At 37.4% G+C, this 15,947-nt stretch overlaps 1 long non-coding RNA gene across 2 annotated transcripts; it reads right to left on the minus strand.

Annotated features, from left to right (window-relative positions):
• Positions 1-1,460: 1,460 nt before the first annotated feature.
• LOC126827609 (uncharacterized) lies at positions 1,461-5,855 on the minus strand. 2 transcript variants are annotated; one of them, XR_007682777.2, is made up of 5 exons: positions 5,438-5,855; positions 4,519-4,606; positions 3,925-4,064; positions 2,684-2,802; positions 1,461-1,793 (listed from the first exon to the last, which is right to left on the minus strand). It is a non-coding gene; the product is annotated as an uncharacterized LOC126827609 (long non-coding RNA). The 2 variants fall into 2 exon arrangements; XR_007682776.2 differs by lacking the exon at positions 1,461-1,793 and having other exon boundaries at positions 2,624-2,802.
• Between the last annotated feature and the right edge of the window lie 10,092 nt (positions 5,856-15,947).

Genomic DNA, 15,947 nt, shown 5'->3' on the forward strand with positions numbered 1-15,947 from the left:
ATGTGAAAACAACAATAAACGTCTACAACATATCAATAATTATTATCTATATATTGATCTCGTGGGTTGTCAGCGTAATATGGGAGCCATGGTGGCTAAGTGGGTAAGACGTTGGTTCACCAGCCTGGTGTTCGCGTGTTCGATCCTTGCATTGGCTAAGAAAGTTTATCGGGATTTCCCGACGTGGTTTCCCCTTGTCAGTGGTGCAGGACGGAGGACCTAACAAGGACAGCTGTCTAGTCGTTCGGATGGGACAAAAAACCGAGGTCCCCTGTATACATTGGTTGGCTGCCCGGACAAAATTTCCCCCCATACCACACTGTATGGCGTATACCCGTCTTCATTAACCCTGTCGGAGAAGAACAGTAAGACGGCTTGCTGTTATTTCGAATTCCAACAGCCATGGCCCATAATTTGAAGGAGAAATTTGTGAGGAACCGACACTGTAAGTCCGATTTATCCGTGTTCAATATGTATTGTAATACGTTATCTGGTGCTACATTTCTCTCATAGCACGCTGGGTGGCGCGTGTCTGGCTTCATTAGCCCAGTTGGTGCAGAAAAGTACAACGTTCCATTCATTCATACTGTATTGTAAATGAAATGAAATGGGGTTTAACGTCCTACTGTTCTGCTTCTAACCTGGGCTAATGAAGACGGACATACGCCATACAGTGTGCTATGAAGGAAATTTTGCCCGGGCAGCGGCGCTACGGCCTACTCTTACATCGAATTCCAACTGCCAGGGGATCTTTTACGTGCACGTCAATGTGTACACGGGGCCTCGGTTTTTCGTCCCATCCGAACGACTAGACAGCTGTCCTTGTCAGGCCCTCCATCCTGCATCACTGACAAGGGGAAACCACGCTGGAAAATCTGAATGAACTTTCTTAGCCAATGTAGGGATCGAACACCCGACCTCCAGGCTAGCGAGCCAGCGTCTTACCCACTTAGCCACGTGATTCCCCCATATACTGTATTGTATGTTACGTACCTTTTGTTTAATACGCACTTCCCTCATAGCACACTTCATGACGTATAGGCGAGGGGTGGGGACGCTGAATGGTTAACGCGTGCGCGTTGGATCAGGTCTATCATTCAGTCAAGTGGCGTGGTTTCGATCCCCGTTTGTACATGACAAAGAGTGGGGTCGCCTGTCTAACGTCGTTGAATTTTCTCCAGAACGTCCGTTTTCCACCACTGCTAATGACCCATATGCGACGCAAGCGAATTATTAAAATAAAATTGGACCATATGTTAGTCCCGAAATGACCTAGTTTGTATCGAGTGGACGTTAACCTTGCTCTCTCTCTCTCTCTCTCTCTCTCTTTAAAACAGGAACTCTTAACAAAATTAAAGTACACATAGGGTCACCGGACGAGATTTTCTGTACGTATAGCAGAAAAGAAGAACGTTATAAAAGACATTTCATTTATTCATTCATTCATTCATTCGGCCACAGATCACCAATTATTGCCCCATTGACTTCAATGTTATTTCAAGCTCATGTCACAAGCTGTAACTCTTTCCACAATATTCGTTGAGCTAATTCCTTCACAAGGCATAAAGTATAGCACCTGGCAGTCATCTCCTCCGAAGCATGTATGAGGTTCTTCATGGAAATCTCAAATTAGGAAAAGTTAAAGTAGACTGGGGTCAATTCTGTACTTCCGGTTCAATGTGAGACGTCTTTCAAGCCCTTTTACCCATGTTATTCTTCCGCACAAATATCCTCTTTTCCCACCAAAACTGGCTAAATATTCAAAATTCAAAACCTTGACAACAATTCCACATCTAAAAAAAAACAAAAAAACGTCTGAAAAAGGGAGAAAAAAAATAAGGGAAAGTTAGTCTATTTTTAGATTGGGACTTGTTTCGTGGGTGACCAAAGTAGGAATTTTTTGGTGATCTGTGTCCTATATAGGGATGAAGTTTGTTATATTTACAAAACAACTTATGCTCCCCAACCTGGACCATATCACCTACACCATGTCCAAAAGACATGGAAATATATGCATTTTTAGACAGATAATGGGTTACTTGCAAATGTGTACATATTTCCACTATTTATGCTCTTTGAGGTCGGTAAATTTGCAAATCTACAATTTTCATTCCTTTATAACTTGCCTGTTTATCAAAATAATTACATTTTGTAAAATGATTTTAATAATTGAATTCAAAAGGAGCTTGAAAAATATAAAAAATGTGTATTGTCCATTCAGAATTTTTTTAAATTTTTTTACGAAAAATCGGGACACTTTTTGGTCTATATCATCTTGACAAAAGTCGAAATTTTGAGATTTTTAAATTATTGAAACCAACAAGGGTAATTATTTCTGATACATCTTCCAGTTGACTGCAACAACACAGGCCAATTAGTTTAAAATAATCTAATTACATAACAAGACAACATGTTTATAATCCCACCCCCCTTGGAATGGAATCCGATAGATGCTTGACCAACCATAATCCTGTCTTCCAAGCCACACCTTACAACTGCTACAGACTGACAATGATATTTACAACTTCCCTGGCTAATATAGCAGCACACAAGCAAGCAAAAAATTTATTTAGGTCTATTCGAAGAAAATGAGAGGGTTGAGGAAACGAACACATGCCTTATTCCAGCCTGGCCATGTAAAACACCCGAAAAAGTTGCTAGAGTCAACAACAGGTACACAAACCGATTATGACATTCCATCTACATCCACAGCTGACCCTGGAAATACTTCTGAGACAGATATTCTTCTTCCTTTTTATGATGACATGGGCTCTGGCAGCAGGAGAGAATTGAGGTCCAAGCCTAAAAAAACACAAGATGATGACAGTAAGAACATGGATGCTATTGAGGGAAACAGAATCATCAACATTGAAAAAATGGTTGACATGTGGAATTCAGTGATCAAACTTCACTTCCAATTGGAGAAAGAAGCTTGCTTAATGCCAAATTTTGAAATAGCCACCGAGGAGAAATGGGGAGCAGGCTGGAAGTATTCGATTCGATGCACCAAATGCGGATTCAGTTCTCCTGTTTACAAATTATACGTAGAGGTAGATACAGGCAGACAGGGACGGAAAGCTGCTGCTATTAACTTAACACTACAGTCTGGTTTGTTGGATATGCCCATTGGAAACACCAAGGCCAGGCTTATGTTGGCTGGTTTAGACATTCCGCCACCATCTCGGACCAGTATGCAGAAATTATCCAAGACCGTCAGTGAAAAAACCGTTGAGTTAAATGCCCGGTGCATGAAGGAAAAAGTTGATGAGGTTAAAGCCATCAATGCAAAAGGGGGGGCCAGAGAACCAAATATAATAAACGTGGCTGTTGATGGCAGATACAACTGTATCACAATTGGGCATAGCAAAAAGCCAGGCCAGGGGGCTTCACAGGCAATAGCTCTTGCATGTGAAACAAGCACAAAAAATCAGTACATTTTAGGGGCAGTTATGCAAAACAAACTCTGTTGGACTGGAGCATGGTTGAAGGGGAAGGGGCTTTCTGTAGATTGTCCAGGGGGCCACGAAGGATGCACGGCCAACTTATCAGCTGAGGCTCCATTTTCCGAGCTACACATGGGTAGAAATTTAGGCGAGGAGTTTGCTCTACAGGACGTCCTTGTCAAATGTGTGACAACAGACGGAGATGGAAGATCTGCAGAGGGAATAGAGGAGAGTTTAAAAACTTTACATCCGATGTGGAAAGTGGAGAGGCTAGCAGATCCCACACACCTGGCTGCCTCCCAGTTTAGACAGTGCAGCAGAGCAAAGTTTAGCGATGACATGTTTCTGGGAAAAACAAGACTAGAAAAATTGCGGATTAAGAAAATCTTCAGTCAGGATGTCAAGGCCAGATGTAGTCTCGTTGTAAAAGAATTGTTTCACAACAACTGTGGCAACCTGCAAGAAATCAAGAAACGCCTACCTAAAATCCTAGAGGCAACTGTCAAGTGCTACGATGGTGACTGTTCGAAATGCCGTAACTGTTCAGTCGTCTGTGGGGGTGGTTTTCACAATTCGTGGTGGCTACGTTCCATATTCCTGGCTTCTAACAATATAACTGTTCTGCAAATGAATGAAAATGACAAATTAATATTACATGAGATCCTGAAAATTAGACTTAGCCAGGAAGCCATTTCAAAAACCAGATATCAAACAAATACACAAAAATGTGAGGCGCTGAATCGGTCTCTAAGTGTATCCCTACCCAAAAATGTAAATTTTGGAAGAAATGCTATGGGCAGGCTATCATCAACAGTTTTACGCAACAATATTGGCATTAGGGAATCATTGGAAAAAAAGGCCAGAAATGTTGGTGCTTCCCTTTCCCCAAAAACAAAAAAGTCCTTAAATCAAATGGAGAATGAACGGATTTACCAGAAAAACTACAAACACAGACCGGAAGTCAAAAGGCGTGCACTGTGGTCTAGGGGAAGAAAACTGTATGACTTTGCTAAATACAAGCAGACACATTCTGCTGTTTCTGGCTATAAGAAAGGGCAATTGGACATAAACTTACCAGATGGCATAATGACGGAAACACAAGAGGAAGCCCTGCAGGATCATTCATACACGCAGTCTTGAACTGTGAACTCAGATTTTGACGTCTGAATAGAGAAATGAATAACATAGCCATAGAATAGTGACATTAGAAACAGAAAAAATAACTAAAAAAAATAAAAAAAAACTCATATGGTTGAATAAGAAGGAAGACCTCCCCGTGGTTTCAACCGGTAATGGAAATACATGTATTAAAGTATTTCCAGCGAACATTCCTTCCCCCCCCCCCCCCAAAAAAAAAACAAACAAAACAAGAGCAAAACATGCCATAAAAGTTGTCAATACCCACCTACAAAAGCATCAAATGCAAGAAACACATGCCGTATTGGCCATGCCCTGTGCAAAATCCAAACGCTTTACATCTTTGTCTATTATTATTAATATGATGAGGTTCTAAACTCAGGTGACTTGGATTGACACACAGGCTGTTATGACACAGATGTGAGCAATCCAAGTCAACTGGTAAAGTGAAATCTAATGCGGTGTAGACCATACATGATAGCCTATGTGCTTTTCTAGTGCGCCATATACCGTCTGGACACTTCACACGAATAATGCCATATTTGTTGTTTGAGGTCCTCGACCCCTGCCAAATTTTACATTGGCCGTTGACAGACATTTCAGAAAATATGTTGATTTTATTAGCATAAAATGCAAATGGTGCTGCCATTTTAAAACATGTGCTTTCTAAAGTGGTAGAATACAGTATAAAACACATAATAAACATTGTCCTACACTGTTCCATCCAATATTAGTGACTTTCATGAATAGACAAGTGTAAACAAACCGAAAATTTAATGCAAGTGCCTGAAATTTTTAATTTAGACTTAATGCATAAGAAATAAAGGTGATTATAATAACTACAATGTCAACTGTACCTGCTCTGAAAATTTCAAGTAAAAATCTTCAAAACTTTGATCACAGCAAAAAATGTAAAATTTGTTCCATTCACTATAGACAGGCCACAGATCACCAATTATTGCCCCATTGACTTCAATGTTATTTCAAGCTCATGTCACAAGCTGTAACTCTTTCCACAATATTCGTTGAGCTAATTCCTTCACAAGGCATAAAGTATAGCACCTGGCAGTCATCTCCTCCGAAGCATGTATGAGGTTCTTCATGGAAATCTCAAATTAGAAAAAGTTAAAGTAGACTGGGGTCAATTCTGTACTTCCGGTTCAATGTGAGACGTCTTTCAAGCCCTTTTACCCATGTTATTCTTCCGCACAAATATCCTCTTTTCCCACCAAAACTGGCTAAATATTCAAAATTCAAAACCTTGACAACAATTCCACATCTAAAAAAAACCAAAAAAACGTCTGAAAAAGGGAGAAAAAAAATAAGGGAAAGTTAGTCTATTTTTAGATTGGGACTTGTTTCGTGGGTGACCAAAGTAGGAATTTTTTGGTGATCTGTGTCCATTCATCCATCCATACTTCTGTAGCGTGTATGTAGTAGTTATTAGCACACTTTCCGAGGTGTATCGGTGAATATCAGGACAGTTTTGGTCGAGGGGCCCATCCGAGGCGGAGCCGAGGCGGCTCCCGACCAAAACTGTCCTGATATTCACCGATACACCGAGGAAAGGTGCTAATAAGTTACTTACATCACATTTCTATCGAGTATTGTGAAGCAAAATGTGAAAAATAGTATTTATTATCGAGTCGTTTCAACGGAAAAGTGACAAATACTTTCTGTTCTTTCATTATTTATCCCTTTCTGAGCCTCACGTTACATTTCATGGTAGAATGATTTCGCAGTGGAGAGACGACCTGAGTAGTATTTACACGTGCGTCTTGCTATGATAATCTGAGCGTAAAACAATCACGTGTTTGTTTCGACCACATCGTCAAAACAATGTCTATGGCGTAGAGGACTGCGATATTATTAAATGTAGTGTAAAGGAAATGCGAAACGTGGGTCATTCCTGGTGAAAGTATGCATCGGCGAATGGTTATTCCGTTGAAATTTATTTGTAATAAAGTTTATGACTTTCTAGGCGGTTTTTTTCATCCTGCTTATTTTCAATGCCTGTGAAGTGTCCAGCAAGAGAACTGCGCCTTCTATCATCACAATTAATTAAAATAATTATTCAATATTCTAATTTATATATTTTGCATATTAATATAAATCAAACCAAATTATGAAATAGATGCCAATTGGTATGTATAATAATTGATTTTTGTAATATGTTATTATGTTAATTTAATGTCATTGTATATGTTTTTGAACTGCCATGTAGTTCCCCCCATTTTGTTTTGTTACTATGATTTTGACTAGTTGTTTCATGTACATTGGTTAGAGCCTCGTTATCAATCGTGTATTATTTGTGGCAGTGGCTATTTGCCACATGTGGTAAGCAAGAATGTCAAAATAGCCCTGCGGCTACAGACCACAATTATTAACCGATTTCAATGAAACTTACAGATTATAATAACATTAATAATATCTCAAAATAGCCAAAATTTCGGCCACTTCCGGTTAGCGGTTTCCGAGATATCAGGTTACCACACATTTTATGTGGCACGGCTACAGACCACAATTATCAACCGATTTCAATGAAACGTACAGCTTATAATAACATTAATGATATCTCAAACTAGCCAAAATTTCGGCCACTTCCGGTTAGCGGTTTCCGAGATATCAGGTTACCACACATTTCATGTGGCACGGCTACAGACCACAATTATCAACCGATTTCAATGAAACTTACAGATTATTATAACATTAGTAATATCTCAAACTAGCCAAAATTTCGGCCACTTCCGGTTAGCGGTTTCGGAGATATCAGGCTACCACACAATTCATGTGGCACGGCTACAGACCACAATTATCAACCGATTTCAATGAAACTTACAGATTATAATAACATTAATAATATCTCAGCATAGCCAAAATTTCGGCTACTTCCGGTTAGCGGTTTCGGAGATATCAGGTTACCACACAATTCATGTGGCACGGCTACAGACCACAATTATCAACCGATTTCAATGAAACTTACAGATTATAATAACATTAATAATATCTCAAAATAGCCAAAATTTCGGCCACTTCCGGTTAGCGGTTTCCGAGATATCAGGTTACCACACATTTCATGTGGCACGGCTACAGACCCCAATTATCAACCGATTTCAATGAAACTTGCAGATTATAATAACATTAATAATATCTCAAACTAGCCAAAATTTCGGCCACTTCCGGTTAGCGGTTTCGGAGATATCAGGTTACCACACAATTCATGTGGCACGGCTACAGACCACAATTATCAACCGATTTCAATGAAACTTATAGATTATAATAACATTAATAATATCTCAATTTAGCCAAAATTTAATTTCAATTAAACTTACAGATTATAAAAACAATAATAATATCTCAAACTAGCCAAAATTTCGGCCACTTCAGTTTAGCGGTTTCGGAGATATCAGGTTACCACACATTTCATGTGGCACGGCTACAGACCACAATTATCCACCGATTTCAATTAAACTTACAGATTATAATAACATTAATAATATCTCAAACTAGCCAAAATTTCGGCCACTTCCGGTTAGCGGTTTCCGAGATATCAGGTTACCACACATTTCATGTGGCACGGCTACAGATCACAATTATCAACTGATTTCAATAAAACTTAAAGATTATAATAACATTTATAATATCTCAAACTAGCCAAAATTTCGGCCACTTCCGGTTAGCGGTTTCCGAGATATCAGGTTACCACACATTTCATGTGGCACGGCTAGAGACCACAATTATCAAACGATTTCAATGAAACTTACAGATTATAATAACATTAATAATATCTCAAATTAGCCAAAATTTTGGCCACTTCCGGTTAGCGGTTTCCGAGATATCAGGTTACCACACATTTCATGTGGCACGGCTAGAGACCACAATTATCAAACGATTTCAATGAAACTTACAGATTATAATAACATTAATAATATCTCAAATTAGCCAAAATTTTGGCCACTTCCGGTTAGCCGTTTCCAAGATATCAGGTTACCACACATTTCATGTGGCACGGCTACAGACCACAATTATCAACCGATTTCAATGAAACTTAAAGATTATAATGACGTTAATAATATCTCAAACTAGCCAAAATTTCGGCCACTTCCGGTTAGCGGTTTCGGAGATATCAGGTTACCACACATTTCATGTGGCACGGCTACAGACCAAAATTATCAACCGATTTCAATGAAACTTACAGATTATAATAACAATAATAATATCTCAAACTAGCCAAAATTTCGGCCACTTCCGGTTAGCGGTTTCCGAGATATCAGGTTACCACACATTTCATGTGGCACGGCTACAGACCATAATTATCAACCGATTTCAATGAAACTTACAGATTATAATAACAATAATAATATCTCAAACTAGCCAAAATTTCCGAGATATCAGGTTACCACACATTTCATGTGGCACGGCTACAGACCACAATTACCAACAGATTTTAATGAAACGTGCCGATTGTAATAGTATTAATAATATCTCAAGTTGGCCACTTCCTGTTAGCGGTTTCCAGTACCCTACACCTGGCTCGCAAACCTAAGCAGATTCCATTACCCTACATCTAGCTAGATGCAGGATACCGGAATCTGCCGAGGTTTGCCGAGTGATAACGGACGTCATTGTTGGTCACGTTTCCTTGACGTCATTTTAATGTCCATGGAAACAGTTGTTTATTGCAATCTGTGAAACATATTTTTTATTGGTCAATAGTCAGAATGCTTCAGTGTTGTCATAGATTCATGACGTCATTAGAGTAAATCTTTAGATCGAGTTAATTTAAATTTCAATCACTTCTTCTAAATCACTTGAAGAGCAGGGTTTTTTGGTTAACGAAAGGATTAGCTTTACTCTTAGAATTCGTTCATACATAGTAAATTAATTTTAGCATTGGCTTCCAATCATTTCATCTAAGTAATTGGTTTGTAAGATTAATCGAAGGATTTCTCTTTAAACTAGTTAAAACTTGCAAATTCATTTTTGTTATATTATTCAACGGTTTGTAAGATTAAGCAAAGGTCTGTACAATTAATAAAATGGTTTCTCTGTGAATTTGTTCAAAAACTGTGAATTCATTTAAGCATATTATAAATCATTTCATTTAAGCACACTCTAAAAACTGGTCTGTAAAATTAATAAAGGGTTACTCTGTGAAACGGGGTTGTTAAATTATTCAAAGGATTACTCTTTGAATTTGTTCATTTCAGCATAGCATTCATTTCATTGAAGCACACTCTAAAACGGGGTTGTTACACCGTGAATTTATTTTAGCATACCAACCATTTCATTTTATTCGAAGGATTATTTTGCCATACCAAGCATTTCATTTTTTTCGAAGGATTATTTTGCCATACCAAGCATTTCATTTTATTCGAAGGATTATTCTCTGATTATTTAACATACCAAGTTTAAAACCAAGTATTTCATTGTATTCGAAAGATTTATTTGGCATACCAACCATTTCATTTTATTCGAAGGATTACTCTCTGATTATTTAACATACCAAGTTTAAAACCAAGTATTTCATTGTATTCGAAAGATTTATTTGGCATACCAACCATTTCATTTTATTCGAAGGATTACTCTCTGATTTTTTATACACCGAAAACAGGTTTGTTAATTAAGAAAAGGTCTAAAATTATTAAAAGGATTTCTCTTTGAATTGGTTCTAATACTGTGTGTTTATTTTAGCATAACATTCATTTTATTTAAGCACACTCTAAAAACTGGTTTGTTATATTATTCAAAGGATTACTCTTTGAATTTGTTCTAACACCGTGCGTTTTAGCGTAGCATTCATTTCATTGATACACACTCTAAAACGGGGTTTGTTACACCGTGAATTGATTTTAGGATACCAACCATTTCATTTTATTAGAACGATTATTTTGCCATACCAACCATTTCACTTTAGCATACCAAGTTCAAAACCAACCATTTTATTTTATTCGAAGGATTATTTTGCCATACCAACCATTTCATTTTATTCGAAGGATTACTCTCTGATTATTTAGCATACCAAGTTCAAAACCAAGCATTTCATTTTATTCGAAGGATTATTTTGCCATACCAACCATTTCATTTTATTTGAAGGATTACTCTCTGATTATTTACACACCGAAAACAGGTTTGTAAATTAAGCACACTCTAAAAACTGGTTTGTTATATTACTCAAAGGATTACTCTTTAAATTTGTTTATACCGAAAAAAGGTTTGTAAGATTAAGCAGGTTTGAATTACAAAAGTATTACTCTGTAAAACAGGTTTGCTATATTATCAGCGAATTTATTCAAACATTGTACATTCATTTTAGTATGCCAATCATTTCATGTAAGTACACTATAAAAACAGATTTGTTATATTAATAAAAGGATTACGTATTTGTTCATAATTAATAAGTTCATTTTACTGGAGAGTATAGCCGCAAAGCTGTAAACAATGACTAATAGAGGTGAGATCGAAGAAAAGTTATCAAGGGGTACAGAATTTTCTGCTTGGGAAGAAATAAAAGCGTGCTTGGAAACACTGAAATCGTTTGGTATAGTTTATTCAATACACAGAGGTGACAAGCTCATGTTCGATAGTCCTTGTATATACAGTCATGTAGAACTTAGATGCAAATTTGGCATACGAATGCGGTCTAAGATCTTATATAGATCGCATCAAAAATATTACGGTGCCCTGCAATGTAATTCTCGAATTTGCATTAGGTATAACAAACTAACCTCAAAACTTAGAATTGTTCATTCATCCTTTGACCACACAGACAAGGACGGCATCGCACACACAATTAACGAGGAGACAGCTGGTCATATTCCAGAATTAAGACGACTGGATAATACCCAAAAGGGATTTATAGATTCCATTGATTCGCTAGGGGTTCCAAGTCAAAAAATCGCCCACACTCTTCGTAAAAGAGCTGCGGAGAAAGGGGAACAATCTTTCATAACATCAAAAGACATTCGCAATTATATTTCAAAGTCTAAATCAGTCAGTGGGGTTTCCGAGGCTCAAAGGGTTATAACTGTTTTAGAAAAACAAAGAAAACAAGGAGCCATTATTGATTATCATGTTGATCAAAACTCTAACGAGCTTCAGCACGTATTTTTTCAGTCCAGACAAATGCAGGAATCCGCAAGTTTATTTAGCAGTGTTCTGCTTTTAGATGGTACGTATCGCTTAAGCAATTCGGGGTATGTTTTATATATTTGGCTTGGCATTGACAACACTTTGCGTGGACGAATGCTGGCATGGTCCCTCATTTCTCACGAAAATGTTAAAAATGTTACACAAGCTATTCTGACTTTTTTCAAACACAACCCCCAGTGTACCCAGGATACAAAATCAATTATAGTAGACAAATCATTTGTAGAATTATCCTCTTTACATATATTTTCTGACAAAATACCAAATGTAGATATACTGTTATGTGCTGTTCATACACTTCGAAATTTTGACAAATTGGTCAACAATATGACCTGGTCAGGCGATGAAAATTAAAAACTTGTTTCGACTGATCTCGATGACATTATTGAATACTTTGATAAAGAAGACTGCCATAGCCTTAAGTCTGACACACAAAAAAACAAAACAGCAAAAAACCACCATCAGACTATTCGTCAATCAACAAGATCAATGCTCCATAGAATGTTATATACTTCAAATAAAGGGACATTTTCTGATTTGTATAGCAAATTACTTAATTGTCCTTATCTCCCAGGTAAGTTTTTAGATGACTTTAGGGCTAACTGGGGGGATTGTAAAGAACTCTGGGCTAAATGTTTTAGAACGAACATCCATAATCTATTGATAGACGATAACAATAGACTAGAGGCATTAAATATGAGAATTAAAAAATCTGTTACGTCTTTGTATACGTCTCTTGATAATGTCGTATCAAATCTTTTAACTTTCGAGGAAACCCACTATGCCATAGTTAATGAAATGAATTTTAAAAACATAATGAAACCTAGAGTTCCAAAAACATCTGATATTCCCGATCTAGGATGTATATATTCTATATGCACCGAAGAGGCCATCGTTTTCCTTGAGGAGGAATTTAAAAATGCTAAATCGCTGAAACTTTCTAAACGAGACGAAAGCTCGCTTTTATGGGCGGTTCGCTGCGGTTCTAACGTATACACAACGGGTTTGAAAAAATGTGCGTGTTCCTTTTTTCAACATTTATTTTTACCCTGTAGTCATCTAATGGCAGTACATCAGAAGGAAGGGTATCCTGCTGTGGCACCCGACGATATACCAAACAGATGGCTATGCAAACCTGTAATACAATTTTCTCGAAAAACAAAATACAACGATACTCATAAATGCAAACCAGGTTCTGGAGAGGAAGTACTGGATGATTCTGGGCATGACGTACTGGGCGATTCAGGGCATGACGTACTGGGCGATTCAGGGCATGACGTATTGGCCGATTCTGGACATGACGTACTGAACGATTCTGCGCATGACATACTTTGCGATTTTGATTTACCTGTTGACATCGATATTAAAGCTGTAGATAATTGTAAAGGAATACTAAATTCAGAGAATAACAAATATTCTATAACAAATCAAAAAAATGCATCAGACACCAAAACAAAATTAGAAGCATCAGAAAAATACAATAAAACAATGGCCATCTCTAAACAAATAGCACAACATTTATCGCTTGTTTCGAATGAAGAATTCCACATAAAATTTAATGTACTAAAACACTTATGCGAGTCTTGGTCCTTAGATTTTAGGGAAACAAAACGCAGGCGCATGTCTTCCGAAACACATCTTCCCCAAAACGACATTCCAATAAATAGTATAAACACCAAAACACAACCGGAAGAAATAATAATCTCGAGGAATAAAAAGGTGTTGGGTAGACCAAAAGGTTCTCGAAATAAGCAAAAATCTGTTACAATAAAGGCATCCCCAAAGAGAGCAAGGATACCTTTAAGTCAGCAAGTAAAACAAATTAATGACCTCATGATTAAGGAGGTGTCTGATTCTGATCAGAAATTGTCGGAAAATACAATTGATCATTTTCAAAATATGATCAAAACGACATATCCGCAAGCGCATGGGTTGGAACCAATAAATAAAGCGGACAATCTTGATTACTCTCGGCACAGAGGAGTTTTCACCCAAATAATTCCTTTACCTGACAATCTGTATGTTGTATTGTTTGGTGACAGTGACAAATCTGAATGTCACATATACGCATCATTTGCTCTTAATATACAATCAAATCCTGAAATTTTAAAGAACCCTACTAGAATAGATTCACAGACTTGGTCTCTCATTATGAGTAACTTCTCTAATGGAAATCGAAATGACGGTAGGGAAGTCCGTGGAGCTGTTCATTCATGATTCCAACATTACGCATAAAAATAACTCGGGCATTATTGCAATTGCAACAGCAATAGAACTATGTAGAACAGGAAGTCGGAATATGCGCAGCTTTAAAGTAGACGCCAGTCGAAAACATCTTGCGAAATGCATTTTAGAAAATGCAATAAGCCAATGTCCAAGTTCAGTAAAAATTATGCATAATGATTACATAACAATGGATCTGCAAGTATACTGCTATTGCAGAAAACCGGAAGTGGCTTTAGACATTTTTTCGACATCTCCGGAAACAATGGTAGAATGTCAAAAATGTCTGGAATGGTTCCACCAAACATGCATTGTCCATTCTGGCATAGATGATTTACATACTTTTACATGTAAGAAGTGCAACAATACCATGTCAGATAAGGAAAGGTTTGAGATATTTTTGCAGCGACACAAACCAGTCCCTCGCCCAATACTGCTGTCATCCGAAATAGAGCATGTAGATCCGCTAGATCTAATATCCTATATGGAAGTTGACAGAAATGTCGTACAGAAAGACAAAATGTCACTTCCCATATTAACAGAATCAATAAGGAAAGAAGGTATAAAAGAGCCACTTGAATTGGCAATAAAAAGGTATTCCTGTGATAATATTATCAGGGGTACAGCCTTTTTATACGAAGGGAATACGCGTTTGGCGGCAGCCATCAATCTGGGCCTCCATTGGGTACCATTAAAAACTCACTATAATTTTATTCCATCCAGCATAACCCCCCTTAACAAGCTTGTGCCGGCAGTTCCAGAAAGTATGCCAAACTACCCATCTCCATCTGACTTTGGGTTCATTACTAAGGAGTCGACTGGGAATCTGCCTTCTTGGGGAGGGAGAGGGGTAAATGAATGGTATCAATTGATTCATTTGTCCAACACTTGTACTATTGATAATTTTCTTGCCATATTTTTGTGTAACAGGGCATGTTTTTTTAAAGTTATGACTGACTTCTCATCTTTCGAACTTGAAGAGACGAACCAGGCTGTAATACAGAGGTTGCTTAAAAGCGTTGAGTTGCTCTCTAAAGGTTTGGATTTTGAGGGTAAGTATCATTTCTTTGGAAAACATGACTCTAGCCAAATATCAGTTGATTTGTATGGAAGTGAATATGAAATATTTATTTCGAAGTTCACTTTCATGTTTCAAACTACAGAAATATTTTCTTGCTCTCAACCCGATTGTAATTTTGTTCAACAATTTGTTGACGGAAAGACTGCAGTGGCAATAAAACCATTCCCCTCCCCCAATGACTCGGCTTTTCTCAAAAGTTTAGAAACATGGCATCAGTTGGGCAGTGAAACGGATAAGCCGTGTCCGAATTGCACGACAAAATTAAGTATCAGGCGTATTTGGAAACAACAACCACCACCATTTTTAATATATCAACCACATGCATGTAACATGAACAACTTACACTATGAAGATATTCCGATTAGCATAAACGTTCTTACAACACCTTACATACTAATCGGAATAACTTTTCATAATAATGCACATTTTACATGTATAATACGCATTCAAAACAAATGGCTGAGGTATAACGGACTCCAAAATATTAAGATTACCCCTATAAAAGACAATGAAAAGTTAGGCAGCATTGGTTCTATAGTTTATTTGCGCGAGGATTAGAATAGGATCTGCGCATAATGTATCTGCTTAAACTTTGTTTTGGTTTGTAGACTATTATTGAACACAATGGTACAAAAGATTACTAAATACTGTGTTATTTATTTCAGAGACATCTGTGTGTGATCACCAAAGACAACAATAACTATTAGTCATGTCAAAACTCCATTATCAACTTTTAATAGACCATTAACAAAGATTCTATCACTGATCAACATCAAATCCAAACTTCAGAACCACTTGCGATCTTCATAGGTTCTGCCATTACGCCACGATCGCTTAAAACAAATTTTACTGCTAATTTTCAATACACACATCTTGAGGTTCGATTACTGTAACAGTGTTTTGAATAGAGTTCC

This window comes from Patella vulgata, chromosome 7 (assembly GCF_932274485.2).
Source record: "Patella vulgata chromosome 7, xgPatVulg1.2, whole genome shotgun sequence".
In the NCBI taxonomy this organism is placed as follows: domain Eukaryota; kingdom Metazoa; phylum Mollusca; class Gastropoda; family Patellidae; genus Patella; species Patella vulgata.